This window comes from Leptidea sinapis, chromosome 46, assembly GCF_905404315.1.
Source record: "Leptidea sinapis chromosome 46, ilLepSina1.1, whole genome shotgun sequence".
NCBI lineage: Eukaryota > Metazoa > Arthropoda > Insecta > Lepidoptera > Pieridae > Leptidea > Leptidea sinapis.
The window spans coordinates 7,999,672-8,015,107 of NC_066310.1; the positions used below are offsets into that span (position 1 = coordinate 7,999,672).

The window sequence follows — 15,436 nt, forward strand, 5'->3', positions numbered from 1 at the left end:
TCATAGTGTCAAGTGTAGACCACGTTAGGTTGATATATGGGTCTATTATTGATTTTTATACATATTATATAACTTATACTTATACTTATTACATTAAAATATCTTTGAAAATAATACATATCAAACAGCTGTAGTTAAAACATTTTTATAAGCTACCAATTATAGAACTTTCATCCCCCTTTTTCATCTCCACACAGGTCTAAATTTTAAAAGCGCTAAACAAATATTCATTTATTTCTTATCAAATGCATAAATACAAATTTTGCATGGTGTAAACTTCGATAGAAACGAACTTTCATACAAATTTCCAAACCCTATTTCAACCCTGCCAAGCCTTTTATTCGAGATAAAAGATAGCCTTTGTCTTTCTATATATATTGGTCTCTATACTAAATTTCAGCGATTTAGGCGTAACAAACCAACTTACATTCACATTTATAATATTAGTAGAGATGTATTTCGCAGTATGTATATCACGTAATATTTGAACGTGTTTTTCACTTATTTGAAAGCGTCCGATTTCTTGAATACATAATACTCCCACATACACGAAGAATAAAACAAATGTTTTAATTTAATTTTAAGCTTTTCATACTGATTTATTCAATTAAAATAAATAAAATATAAAAAAGTTAAAAATACGTTTTGGAACGTTCAAAACTTGGAACCAGTGGACTTTTGATTTATTATAAATAAACAAAAAATTAAGTGGACTTTACTTCGCTCTCCTTACCTTAAAACATTTTCTACTTAGTGAAGCGTATATTTGAATAATATTATATTAACTGCGGTGACTACAGTACTGATAAAGGTTGTATTTTGCTGTGTTGGAATTGTTTTATATTTCCAGAACTCTAAAAACTGTATCAAATATCTATGTTTTACCCCTTTGTGATTGAAAAGCAACCTTTTTATCGAAAATGCCGACCTAGCAACACTACATCCATAAAATCGAAATTAGCGGCGCTTACGTACATTTTTAACTCTTCCTGTCAAATCAGGCCAATTATTGTTTCAGTTTAATTATAATATCCGGACAACCGAGCCTTGCTCGGATTTTTAAGAATGTACAAACTTGAATTAAAAAAAAAACTAATAGGACTTCTGGATTCGAACCGGGTCTTCTGCTTTCCGGATCACCCAATGTCCCATCTGAGCTACTATAGTATATATAGTGTCGAAATTTACCTTTGTATTCTAAAGTTATTGTAGCTGTTTCTCATTAAAACGGATAAAACTACATTTTTTTAAAATTGAAACCTAGCTAGATGGATTTATCGCCCCCGAAACCCCCTATATACTAAATTTTATGAAAATCGTTGGAGCCGATTCCGAGATTCCAATTATATATAAATATATACAAGAATTGCTCATTTAAAGATATAAGATATACCTAATCTAAGACTAGGTCAAATAATATTAGTAATAAATATAAATCTAATCTAAACTCCCATATAGTTAGTACATGAAATAACATTGTAAATGAACTATGGAATATAACGTTTATTGGCAAATCGCTTTAGGATACAAGGAGACTTCAAGATCAGAACCAATTTAGAGCACAATATCGGCAATCGCGCGGCCATACATCACTTGAGCGAAATTACATTGCACTGCTGACAATATATTGGTTTTACTTGTTTGTAATTGATTGCTGTAGTGTTGTAATTCTCACTAGAGATTTTGTAACCTCGATACCTAAATAATAATAAAATACACTAATACATTTTGTTAAATTAATGTTATTGTTAAAATATTTCATAATATACTAGCTGACCCGACCGACGTTGTTCTGTTCATATTAAAAAAAATCTTTTGCGGGTTTAATTTCGTAAAATCATTAAAATAAAAATAAAAATTCGTAAAATTCTTAGGTGACCTCTACTCGGTGAAAGGAATATTCCTACCAAATTTCAAGTCTTTACGCCTAATGGTTCCAGAGATATCGTGATGAGTGACTATATGCGTGGAAATCTCTTATATATATATATATATAGATTTCTTTAAATACTTATTAATATGGTCTGTTATTTTGTGCTACGATAAACATAGAAATTACAAAATGGCGTTGTATTTCTTTGAATATTTTTTAATAAATAATTATTAAAATCAGCTCGTTAACAAAGCAAACCAAAGCATAGACTTAAAATGATTAGTCCTTTGCAGTCAGAAGTGAAAATTTTAAACTTTTTAAAGAATTTCAGAACAATTATAGTTTCACAATTATTTCTTATAATTTTAATCCATCTCTCGTTTTATGATCAGAGATGAATCCGTTATTTCTAAGATGAAACTTGATTTCGATTAGATAATTAGACGGGTCCACACCAAGGCTATCCCCTTCTAAATTTGAGGTCAAAGACTCCGAAATTTTTTTTCTAACATGTTTTAAACTTTAAGAACCGATTTAGGCATTCAAACAATGCATAACATCATTTAAGAAGTAATTGAACAGAACTACAATGATTTCAGTTTTCACTTCAAAAATAATCTAAAGAATATATAAATAATATACAATAATAAAAAGATAATTTTTACGTCTCTTGCTGTAAGACAACTGATAAAAACAGGCCAGGAATATTAGTTTAGTGTGCGTGATACAGTGAGACGTTTTCACAGCTGTCATAGTCTCCCTAGACGTATGATTAATGATCTAAGGATTTCAAAAACTTTATACATCCCGAAAGAATTTCAAATTCACTAACTCACACAGATTGTATAACCAAGTGAAAAACCGATTTAATCCCGAGTTCTTATTTAAAAACAAGAGGCAGAAAACTAGGGCAGTGAGCTGAATTCGCGTTCAACGTTACGTCAAATACACGAATGAATACTCAATCTTTTGTAATTCCTATTCAGAGATTACAGCTGGGGCGGATAAATCAAAGTGTTCTTCAAGACATAAGGCTCCTCAAAATAAAATCTCCGTTTCACGCCCCAGTTTGTCGAGCGTTGGATTTGCCATTCATTTCCTTCTAACTTGTGATATTGTGTTTACCGCATTTTGTAAACTCCCTGGGAATATTATTCATCTCTTTTATACAATGATCGTATTGACATACTTAACTTTATTTTATGATTGTTATATCGAGACTTAATCAAACCTACGCTTATTATGTTTTCGTTTTTATGAAATATACTGATATATTTCAAATTGAATGAAAGATTGATTTTGATATTGTTGCGGCTATCAAATCATAATACCTTAGATTATGGATTGGTCCGACTAATACTGCGCCCAAGTGGGCGTACTCGAGCCAGTCTCGAACAATGTGTGACGTTGACGTGCCACATGTTCTGTTAGACTTTGCTAATAATTGAAACTAAAATGCCGGGTTGCTTAGTAAAGCTTTGTAAAAATAATACTACAAGAAACAGGAAAGACACTGGGATCACATATCATCATTAAATATTTTGTATTTTATTAATTTCAATGTAAAATAACACGAAGCGTATGTTACAAAATTTGAAAGATGCCATTGAGTGTTAAGATGCCAAGCACACAAGTATCTAAAAGTTGCCGTAGTAAAAAAGCTATTGTTTTAGGTAGTGCGGTATCTAGTTGGAGCGCAGCGGAGACCAATACTTAATCTAAGCATATTACGATGATGAAATATTATCGATAATAATCTTGGTCTTTACAGTATTAATGAAACTGTCATATTGTTTTTTGATGTTTCTTTTGTTCGACTGTTATAATGTGTAAAATTACACTACAAATTGAATTTTCTTAGATTAAACAGTTACAAATTGCGCATCAAAAATGTCCGTTGATTCTTTTAAATCAACATAAAATAAACGTATTAATTAGTTTTAGGATATAAATAAAACAACGCTGTTTATATTTATATTTAATACTTATGAGATTTCCGACTCTTTTGAAGCCTCGGATTATTAGGAAACTTTGCGCACTGCTATAGGATTGGTGTCAAATAATTTATATAGTCTGTCCTATTATATGAATCTTCAGGATAAGCGATTTTTGGGTGCTATATGCACACTACTCATGCTTTATGCATATAAAAAATTATTTTCTACTTTTAAGTTTGGTTTTCTTTAAATGCGTATGTTTTCGTTTTGTTTTCTATTATTTATTTACCTATACTTTGTTTTAATTCTGTAGGCTAAGATTGAATAAAAAAATGGGCAGTCAGTACGTATTTAAGTAACATGCTGAATTTAAAATAATGAAATAGAAATGGCGCATTTTGGGTTATATATAGTAAAGTCTAAGTGGCTCAAAGTTAGTAAGTTATTAACTATTTATAACATTTATGCTGGAGATTGCAGTGTGATTTGAAGAACTTTATAATCGTTAAGCTAATTAACGATTAAGCAGATGGATTCACGTTCTATGTTTTTAATAAATCTTTTAAAATTTATGAGCTTTTTTACTTTCCATGTTTTATATAATATATCTTCAGATGAATATTGGAACGAAGTTCCTTATCGTGCGTTACGAAAGGGGGCTAGACGGAAAAAAATAAGACCAAAACTTGTAACGACACTTTTTATTTATATATTGACACGAGAGTGGGTCAGGGATTGGAAATAATACTCCGCTTATAGGAACGAGTCTTTATTTGCGTTCACTTTTTCTGAACTTGCACTTGCCGGTCTGCCGCTGTTCCTCTTGTGGGCGGCAGTACCTTCAACGCGTCACACTGCACCGAACACTAGGTCTCTTCTACCTTCTTCTTCTTGGTACACTTCCACTTTTCACTACTTCTTCTTTTCTTCTTCTTCTTCTTCTCTACACTTTCGAGTCAGAACTAGAACTGCCGTAGGCCACGTTTAGTACGGCTTATATACCCCCGGATCTGTTCCATTTTCAAAATGATTCCCCCATTCCATCTTTAAATTTAAATTGTACTAGAAAATTCTTTTAATTATTTTTATCCTGCTTACACATTTTCCATCCCTTTTTTTCTGATCGATTTGATCCTGAATTTACTAGAAATTTCCATTAACTTTACAAAACACAAAAAATTCCATACACTGGTAGGTGTATCGAACCCGGGTCTACAGCGTCTAAAGTAAACACTTTTACGCCAAAGCTACGAGTATTGCTGACGGAGCTGTTGTAATTATCAATTTCTTGAAGTTTGCCAACTCTCGTCATATACTTCAAAGCGTTGCTACGCAACAATATAAATAACAATTATTGACATTTGGGACATTTCTAAATTATATTGATTGTTTATTTTATTTATTTAGAGCATTGGAAACAAGGCCAAACCAAACCAAAATACAATAAACGAATATTTAAATATGTTTATAACTGTAAAATTACATTGACATAAAAGCAAAACATTATGACGTTTACAGTACCATTTTGATGTTATTGAAGATAAACTGATGGTATTTGATACGCCCTGCCCATTTCAATGCAGTGTCGCCCAGGATTCTTGAACAACGTAAAAAAAAGTGCTCTGTGAATGGCTGGATCACTTGGCGTTGCGTAGAGATGTCGTTTCATTGTGTGTCTTCTACTGCATTTATCACGGGGAGTGTTCCGAAGAGCTGTTTAACTTGAATCCTGCCGCCCAATTCCACATGACACGCCACAAGTTAGGATATCATCCCCACCGTCTGGATGTGTGGCGGTCCTCCACAATGCAGTTTTCAAGGAGCTTGCTTCCACGTACTACAAAGCTGTGGAATAAGCTTCCTTGTGCGGTGTTTCCGGGACGATACGACATGGGTACCTTCAAAAAAAGCGCGTACTCCTTCCTTAAAGGCCGGCAACGCTCCTGTGATTCCTCTGGTTTTGCAAGAGATTGTGGGCTACGGTGATTACTTAACACCAGGTGACCCGTACGCTCGTTTGTCCTCCTATTCCATAAAAAAAACCCAAAAATCATGCTATTAAACATCACTGCTTCATGACAGAAAAAGGTGTCGTTGTGGTATCCATAACATAACATAATAGCCTCCCACTGGTAGGAAGGAGTATAAACAAATTATACTTCTATTCAATAAAGTTATAAAGGGAAAATTTTTTAATACAAAAAATAATAATCCTCTCCATTCTGACGAGGGATAATTATAGTTAAATTGCATCCAATTTATTTAAGTGGTATTATGACATTTTGTATAAACCTATTCAAGAGTGATTTATCATTCAGGATCATTTCTATTACATCCCCTAACTTACGAGTATTCAAGACTAATTGAATTACAATTTTGTTTCTTGATTTATGATCACAATTCACTTCACCGATGCGGGTGGATTTGGAAGGCTACAAAAGACAAATTGGAGAAAAAGAAGCTGCGTCAAAGGACATTGAATTGTGTTTGCAAATTTCTTAAGTATCGCTGATTGAGCTTATCTTTGGGAAGTGAAAGGGAGGATTTTGCATGAATTTAATGCTATTATAATAGAACCAATTCTTTTCGAAGTATATTTTATTGTGTTATTTTAATATAATTACTTCTGATCCCTTCGAACGAAATTACGTTCACATTTTAAAAGTTTAGTGTTGGAAATTGATTATTATATTTATTTTTCTTTTATAAATTTTTCGGTATTTTTGTATTGAAACTATACTATAACTATAACTATAGATAAAATATGTTATTTTCGTTTGCCCTTGTTTGTCCCACCTATTCTAGGACATTCAGTAGGTATATAACAAATATTCTTGTTACATTCGTCAGATGTAATACCAGTTGAAATTACAGCATGTTTATATAATTCTAGACTGTGGCACAACATAACACCATTTTTTTTTATGAAAATAAGGGACGAGACGAGCAGGACGCGTAGCTGATGATAATTGATACGACCTGCCCATTACAATGCAGTGCCGCTCAGGATTATTGTAAAATCCAAAAATTCTGAGCGGCACTACAACTGCGCTCGTCACCTTGAGACATAAGTTGTCAAGTCTCATTTGCCCAGTAATTTCACTAGCTACGGCACCCTTCAGACCGAAACTCAGTAATGCTTACACATTACTGCTTCACGGCAGAAATAGACGCCGTTGTGGTACCCATAATCTAGACTTATTATGCGTGTATCAATCGGAAGCAACAAAAATGCACAGGAGTTTTCTGATGTGAACTCTAAAAAAACAAATATATCTATTGCGAGTTTTTTCAATCGTAATAAATTTCACTACTCTTTTATCAACTCGAAAAACCTATGCGTACTTCACTGCTCTTTGCTTGCTTTTGTTCAATTCGTGAATTCGCAGAGCAACATTTCAATTCGAAAGCAGAAACAGTGGCAGTACAATAGCAAGTGTTAATTAAATGAAGAACACAGTTCTGCGCCGTACAGTTCGAATGTTCTATTCAATGCTACAGCCTGAAATCATTAGCTAGTATCGCTTCTGAGATAAACTGATTTCCTCACAAAGACTCTCTATTTAGTACACCGTATAGCTCGATATTAAATCATGTCTTAATGTATGGTATCGCTAAAATATTGAACTAAAAGAGAGCTGTTCGTGCTATATATCAGTTTGGTTATAGACAGTCTCTCAAAGAAAAATTTAAAGAAATAAATATTGTCATGTGACAATTTAAAATGCGTTCACAAAAATCGTCACATTTTTCCTTTTAATTGTGATATTCATTATTATAACTCTAGAAATAAGGGATTGCTTGTAATTAAATTTAGCAGTCTTCATAAGATTAAAGTTTTTAGGATATATGTGTACACATTTATAATAAAGTCCCGGCCACTGTTCCGGCATTATCTATAAATAAATTTAAATGTTTTACTAAAAAATGGCTCTGTCGTAAACTACTCCACAGCTGAATATCTAAATGACCGGACAGCCTGGGACTAGATTATGATTATTTTATAACAATAGCAATGACAAAACATTTCGTATAAGTAATTAGATGTCTGTGAGATCGACTCAGAAATGTGGAGATCCGTAGGAAAACCAAAGTCACGGATATAGCCCAGATGATTGCGAAATTGAAGTGGCGAGCTATGTATCCTACATATAAGGACAGATAGCCGTTGGAGCAGAAAAGTCAGAATTGCAAACACGCACTGGAAGACGCAGTATTGGCGGAATGATAAATTATATAGTTATAAGATATGTTTTATTTGAATAAAGTAAACTTACATCTCACACCAAATTTAAATTAAGGTCAATCATACAATTATTTTGAACTGATACTAACATTTTTCGGCATCTCATTGTGTCAGGTTTTTTAAATATATATTTTTATCAAAGAAACCAAATCTTATAATTATATTTACAACTTAATAAAATACATAAAATTAAAACTATCATTACGCGGAAGCGTACCAAGAATATTGGCAGTATTTCCGCGTTGGATAGCAAGGCTGATCCGTTGACCGAAATAGCTGTCATCGCTTGGGTTTTCAGTTGTAAGCTATTTAAACTTTTATATCTTTTGTTCATCTGCAATAACACTGTAAAGGCCAGCAACGCTCCTGTGATTCCTCTGGTGTTGTAAGAGATTGCGGGCGGCAGTAATCACTAAATAACGCTCGTTTGTCCTCTTATTCCATAAAAAAAAAACACTGTAAAGGCTGATCGGGTTTTCGTTACGACATTTTTACGAGTTTTCCCTCTACTTGTGCAGACCGGTATATTTCCCAATGCTATATTAAGTGGAAGTAAATACTCCAAAGCTTTTAATTTAACATCAAAGTGATAAAAAATAAGTCTTAAACATCAAGTCATAATATTTTGAACGGCCCGCTTTAGAAGTTTGATTTTTATAGAAACTCAAGGCAGAGTACGACTCACTATGGCGCGTCTGTAATCTGTATATTATAATGTGCTAACCAATCGAAACTATGGCCATATGAAAAATATCTTCTAATATATAAAATACTCGTATCGCGGTGTTTGTTACTAAACTCCTCCGAAAGAAGTTGAGCATTATTTTTTGTTATCAGGTTGAGTTCTCGTCATGCTCGCTTAAATGTCACTGCTTGTGGCGGCGACGTGGCAAGGTCTTCCTTCCCTTAAAATATATGGTCGAGGGAGGCGATGCTCGTAAACGGGACCACTTATTTCTGGTTGTTTCGTGTTTATGAAATTAAAGTTATTATATTATTTTTTAAATCTTTAACACAAAAAAATTAAATACCTTTATTAATTTACCTTGTTTTTTGGATGCTGAGTTTGTTGCGCTCATTCTTCTCAGGCCTGAGGCATTCATTTTGGAATGGGTGGTAGTTTTTTGAGAGAGTCAATAAGTGATGTCACATCCTTTATTTTTTTATATTCACATCATTTTGAATAAAAATATTTGAATTGAATTGATTTATTGTACTCAATAACTCTTGTTTTTACGTATTAATTTACATTTACTTTTTTTGACTTACTCGTGTAGGGCATTGAATATTAATTGTCGTTTGAGTATTTTTGTGGCATCACTTTTCATAATGTAACTATAACTGTAAAATTATTTGTTAAAAGATGAAGCTGTAAATGTTGATTTAAAAGAGCGACAATGAGTTTCTTGCCACTTCTTCTCATTAAAGCTCAAGCCTTTCTGAAGTAGCGGTAAATATAAGAAGAAAAGAAAACATTTGACATTCATAAGTGTCATTTCTTTGACCTACATTAAAAAAGTGATCTTGATTTGATTCTATTAAGCAACTCCTTTTTATGAGAAATTTGAATTAGCGCAGAATCTTGATATTAAAAGTTACAAAATCACACCGATCGCGACGCAGTGGCATTGTGATTGATTCAGTTGTGTTAAATTTCGTCTGACGAATGACCCGTGGTGTAATGAACGCGAGGGGTTAGGGGTGCATTGTGATCGGAGCCGAGGGGTCCCGATTTCCGACCACTATCGCCCGATCGCTAGTGTATTTTCGTTAATAGCTCTCAATCCGATGGCGTAGATGAAAAGACATTTATTTCTATTTTTTATGACGCGTTAAAATATTTTAATGGCAGATCGACCCTTTGTCACCGACAATTATTATGCATGTTGTAAATATGCTAGCTTTTATTGTGATTCGGTTAACAAACATTTGTAAGTAATTCATATTCTTTATGCTTGCAACATAGTTTATTTTCATTAATAATTAAAATGTGATAAAAATTTAATTTGAAAACAAAATTTATGAATGATGTGGAAATCGAACCCGCTTCCTTTCGCCGTTCACTGAGCTAATCGTTCGAGTGACGTATCGTATATTGATAAATCTTGTTAATGTTCAACTCTGAGAGTTGTGGCTTCATCTAAATTTTGTTTTCAAATTTAATTTCTGCAATTAATCCCAGAACTGAGGCTTCACTTTAAAAAAATAAAAACTTAAATGTTTTTAATTAAATATTCGGGTTTATAATGATACACTTATGCGCGATTTATAACCTAGGTCCAAAAGAATCATTACGAGAAAAATTTAAAGAAATAAACATTTTGACTGTTGCTTCTCAATACATTTTCGATAATGTTTTGTATGTTCATAAGCACATTGAGGAATTTTCTAGAAACTGTGACATTCATAATGTTACGAGGACCAAACATAAACTTGTTATGCCTACTACTCGGTTGGATCGAGTTAGTAAGTCTTTTGTTGGGCGATGTATATGCTTCTACAATATGATCCCAGAAAATGTACAAAACAAATGTGTTACGAAATTTAAAAGAATTGTTAAAAAACGTTTGTGTGGGAAAGGTTATTATAGCATAAACGATTTTCTTAATGACACCACGGACAGGGAATAAAGCGAACACCCTCAGGCTCTTTAATTATAAATGTTTATTGTACGATATTACATTGTAATCCATATTTGATATTAAAAAAAAAAAGCCCGCTGAGTTTCTTGCGCCCATTCTTCTCAGGTCTGAGGCAGTCTCTTTTGAATGGGTCGTAGATATTGACGTTCAATAAGTGATTTTAAATCCTATTGAATAAAAATATTTGAATTTGTGTACCTTTACAAAAACAACTATATTAAAACCGTAATTCGACAATAATTCAGTAAGCTTTTTGATCAAACAGTAAATAATATTACATTAAAATATATTGTGATTAAAATCTATGAAATTAGCTTCACTGTCTAATTCTTTGTTCTCTAGATTGATAATGTTCTACGGCCTATACTTACATTACATTGCAAATTTATGCATTAAATCAATATTTATAATTTAATGCATATGTACATTGAATTTCTAAGTATCTACTATCTGTATCTACTTACGGCAGTTCCCAATATAGTATCTACAGATAGAGTTATATTACTACCATCAACTGTCAGTAATTAGCAGTCAATAATCTGAAGCTGTCCCAATATACCCGATAAGTCATTCTTATCCCCTTATATTGGGACGCGTAAATTTATATCGCTGGTAAGCTATACGTCCTCCCATTGTCAGACAGTGTCTACGGATAAGGTGAGTTACCGTCGATAAGTTTATTTGGACAGAAAAGTCAACGATAGTTACGATTTTTATCTCAAGTAAGAAATAGACTGAATATTGGGAACAGCCGTTAGACTATATCAATACTGACACTCCTCCTTGCATGCACCTTGCTTTAAAAGGTACCGAACTCTATAGTTTTTGCCCATGTAATTCTGTAAATGAGTTTGTAACTAAAACCTCCAAATGGGCTCAACTGGGCTTTAGGGAATAATGTTAAACATTTAATTTGTTTGAATGTTTTACTAATAATCCGACCTGATGGTTGTGATCAACCTAGCAAAACTCTCGAAGAAAAAAGCGAAATCGATTGTATGAAACGTGCAGTCATCAATACATTGACAGATGACGGCTACAATCTTGTTAAAAACTGAGGTAGCCGAAATTCACTGCGTTTTAAGCAACTGTTCGCTTTGAAACTTAGCCAGATAATACTTCGTCGCCAATCACCATACTGTAATTACTACTATTTCAAACTTCAGTCAAATATCTGCACGTTTCATACTTAACTAAATTTCATTTTTCACTTAGAATGTTCCGCCTCTTATTACGTAGAATTTACATCCTCTTTGGTTGTCACCTTCTATTTCTTTTATTATTTATTAACAAACTTTTTGAATTGAAAACCTCTTTAGCCGCGTTAGGCATTTTTTGGTTCTTCAAAATCTTATATGTTTGCGTCACCGACATGCTCATGAATGGCACCCGTAATAAATAAATAACTTAAGAATAATACAAATATGTAAGACACTTTTTGGATGGGTGAAATATCGTGAGTTGGCGTCACCGAAATGCTTATAGCAGTATATCTGTAGCTATACAGCTGACGTATTGTGCAACATTAGTGCTATGTATATCTTATAAGTGAAATTGAATGGATTTAGAGAAAAGTTCAATGTGTATATAGTGTACATTGTCTTTAAACATTCTACAATTTCAATTTTAATTCTAAAAGTTCTAAATTTCTACTCCTAGCCTCTATAAATGTCATTTTTTTAAATACTCATCGCATAACAGCAACTATTTAAAGATTATATATAACTAAACAAAAAAAAATTATGTTTCGACAGGTCAATATTATGTCAACTCTTATATATAACTTTCTTGAAAATCAATAATTAAAAAATATGCCTTATCATTCTTATTACTTGTACCATATTGTGGTGTCCCCTTCCGTAAAGGGCACGGCGTGTACAAGGGCCGATGACAACCCCAAATCGAGGGCTCTGGGAAAGTTTGCTCATCGCCCTTTGCAAAACCAATAGTATGAATCTTGTATAAGTTAGAACTCTAGTTCTCTAATCTATTAGTTTAATAGTTATCCGAAGATCAAATATCCGTATATGGACTTGGGAATAGTATGTAGTATAATGGTTTCCGAAATTGATGTCAGATAAATTTCTCAATCTCTTAATAATAATAAAGACACACTTTTACACAAATTATTTTGACTCAAACTAGGCATAGCCTGTACTATGGGTACAAGACAACGATATATTTAATATAAAATACTTACTTAAACACACATAAATACATATCATAATAATCATCCATGACTCGGAAAAAAACATCCATATTCATCATAATATGAATGATTGCACCTACCGGGATTCGAACTCGGGATCTCTAGCTTAGTAGTCAGGGTCACTAATCATTCGGCTATATGGGTCGTCAAATAGAATGTCAACTATTTTTATTGACATTAACCTCATTAGGTGTATAATATGTCGTATTTTATACGTTTAAGTTAGCTCGAAATTCAAAATGTCATAGAGAAATTATATTTTTAAGGTATCTAAGTAAACTTGTTTTATAGAATATCCATGTTTGAATTCGGAATTTTATTCGATTTTTTTTCTTATATAAGTAGGTTTAACTTAATATAAAATTGAACCAACCTAGTTTTGCACGAATAAATTAATTATAAATAATTCAAACAAATGAAAAATTATATATGACACATAAATAACGATTACCGATACGTTGCCAAACATTTCTTAAATAGAAAGTTGGAGAAAATGATTATTCATTAGCAACACATGTGGAATACGTTTATTAATAAGTAATGCAAGAAAAAGTAAGCTATTTAAAAATAAGCTATTTTCTCTCTCTGTCTTTATGTGTCGAGAGCGAGAAAATATAAGGCAATAAGATGAAATATGTGTAGTGAATTTGATTACCCAGTAACATTGCAACGCGAGCAGAGGGGTAGTGTTTCATAAATCTAGTCAGTGAAGCGAATTGGTGCAGGGTCTGCCGGCATGGAGCGTGTGGCCCAGTCTTTTGTGGCGGGGTGAGACGCTCTGACGTCACAGCGCGCATGCGCACAGACAAACTCCTTGCTATGTAGTATAGGGAAGTAAGTCAGATAGTGTCACAAATATTTTAAGAATACTATTTTTGTCGTTATGTATTATATTATACTAATTCAAAATATATATAATTCCATATAAAAGTAACATTTAAAACCATTGTTTATACAATTAGAATTACTTATTTATTGATCTGAAAACTCAATAATCGTACACAAATAGTAAACTTTTTATAAAGTGAAAAAATATATCTCAGTGTAAAATATATTGTAACTCCTCAAGAATTAAATGTAATGTAATTTAACTAATGCGTAATTGGTTTTTGTTCGCAGTTCTGAATTGCTATTGGTATCACAAATTCCTTCAGCCACCTCCTAGTAGTGTGCAAGCATTTTTTTTTGTCACTGGTGAAATTACTGAGTTATAGAGAATTAATATCTTATGTCTCAAATTCACGAGCGCAATCACGGTACCACTTATAATTTTGGGTTTATCAATCCTGAGTCCTGCATTGTCGATACTGCCAGAGAGCGTCTTATTTATCTATTTACTTCTTATCATTAAAAATAAATAAAATTATTAGTATAATTGGTTTTATTTAGATGGCGTTTTAAAGATATTATTAAATTTGTGTTGAATACTTTAATTCCGTCAAAATAATATTTTATTGCACTAGCAAGCTGATATTAGATCTTTGTTTAAACTAAAAACGAAAATTAAAATGTCAGCAAGTCAGCTACTACATAAATTATTTTTATATAATAATATGGTCATATCTTCAAATTTGAGTAATCATTATCATGAGCGAAGCTTTTATAAAATTATCATGGCCAAAATAATATATTCTGAAAATAATAATATTATTTCAAACAATGTTTTATCTGAGGTTTCACTGTACTACAACAATTCGTATTCTAGCGGGCATTGAAGCTACTAGTCGAGTAACTCGCGCAGGCTACGCTCGTTCGCTACGAGCTGACGCTACGCGCGGATACCGTAGTCGAGGAAACATAGCCCGTACAATTACACGCTTGAAGTGAACAGAGTGACTATTGTGACGAAGTTTAAAACTACAAGTGTGTTGTGTTAATACTTGGTTTCTAAGTGTGAGTATCTTCAAATTGCAAGGTGGGTGAATTTTAAATAAGATTACGTTCGCATGGACCAGTTCAAATGTCAAGGACAAAGATATTGATCAAACGGCGAAACTACGCAATATTATTTTGGAAAAGATTAAGTATCTCTAAATACTTGACCTTGACACAGCGTTGAATATTTAAGGTCGTTGTTTATTCAAAAGGAAATCCTACCTAATTTCTATCAGTCGTAACGTCCGAGTAAAGAATTGGTATCTAAAGTGGGGTCGGAATAATTTATAAGGTAAGGCGGCACCTTGTGTACGAACTTCATGAATATGAAATAATCCCAATTGTATTCAAAAAATATAAGGATAATACATCCATTAGTATAATTTTGTCACAAAACTGGAATGCTGAATTCTACCAATCTAATAATTGTTAGTGTAGTAAAAGCAAATTTCAAGATAGTGTTTGCCGTCACTTTATCTCTCAAATCCTTTCATATCTTTATCATTTTTTTTTAAGTTTAATCATAAGCCTTTAGAAAAGAAATAAATGTAATATTTCTGAAGATTTTAAAAATTGCTTTTGGAATTGATTAACTCATCTATTTCCTAAAAATAGACATTACAAATTTTTTCAACGAAATGAGTTAGATATTAT

At 32.5% G+C, this 15,436-nt stretch overlaps 1 protein-coding gene across 1 annotated transcript in view; it reads left to right on the plus strand.

Moving 5' to 3' along the window:
- The first annotated feature begins 14,639 nt into the window (after window positions 1–14,639).
- The window catches only part of LOC126977886 (uncharacterized), a 185,709-nt gene continuing 184,912 nt past the window's right edge, over window positions 14,640–15,436 (plus strand). Inside the window, exon 1 of the mRNA XM_050826513.1 lies at window positions 14,640–14,822. The gene's annotated coding sequence lies outside the window, so the exon portion shown is untranslated. The remainder of the gene's footprint in view (window positions 14,823–15,436) is intronic.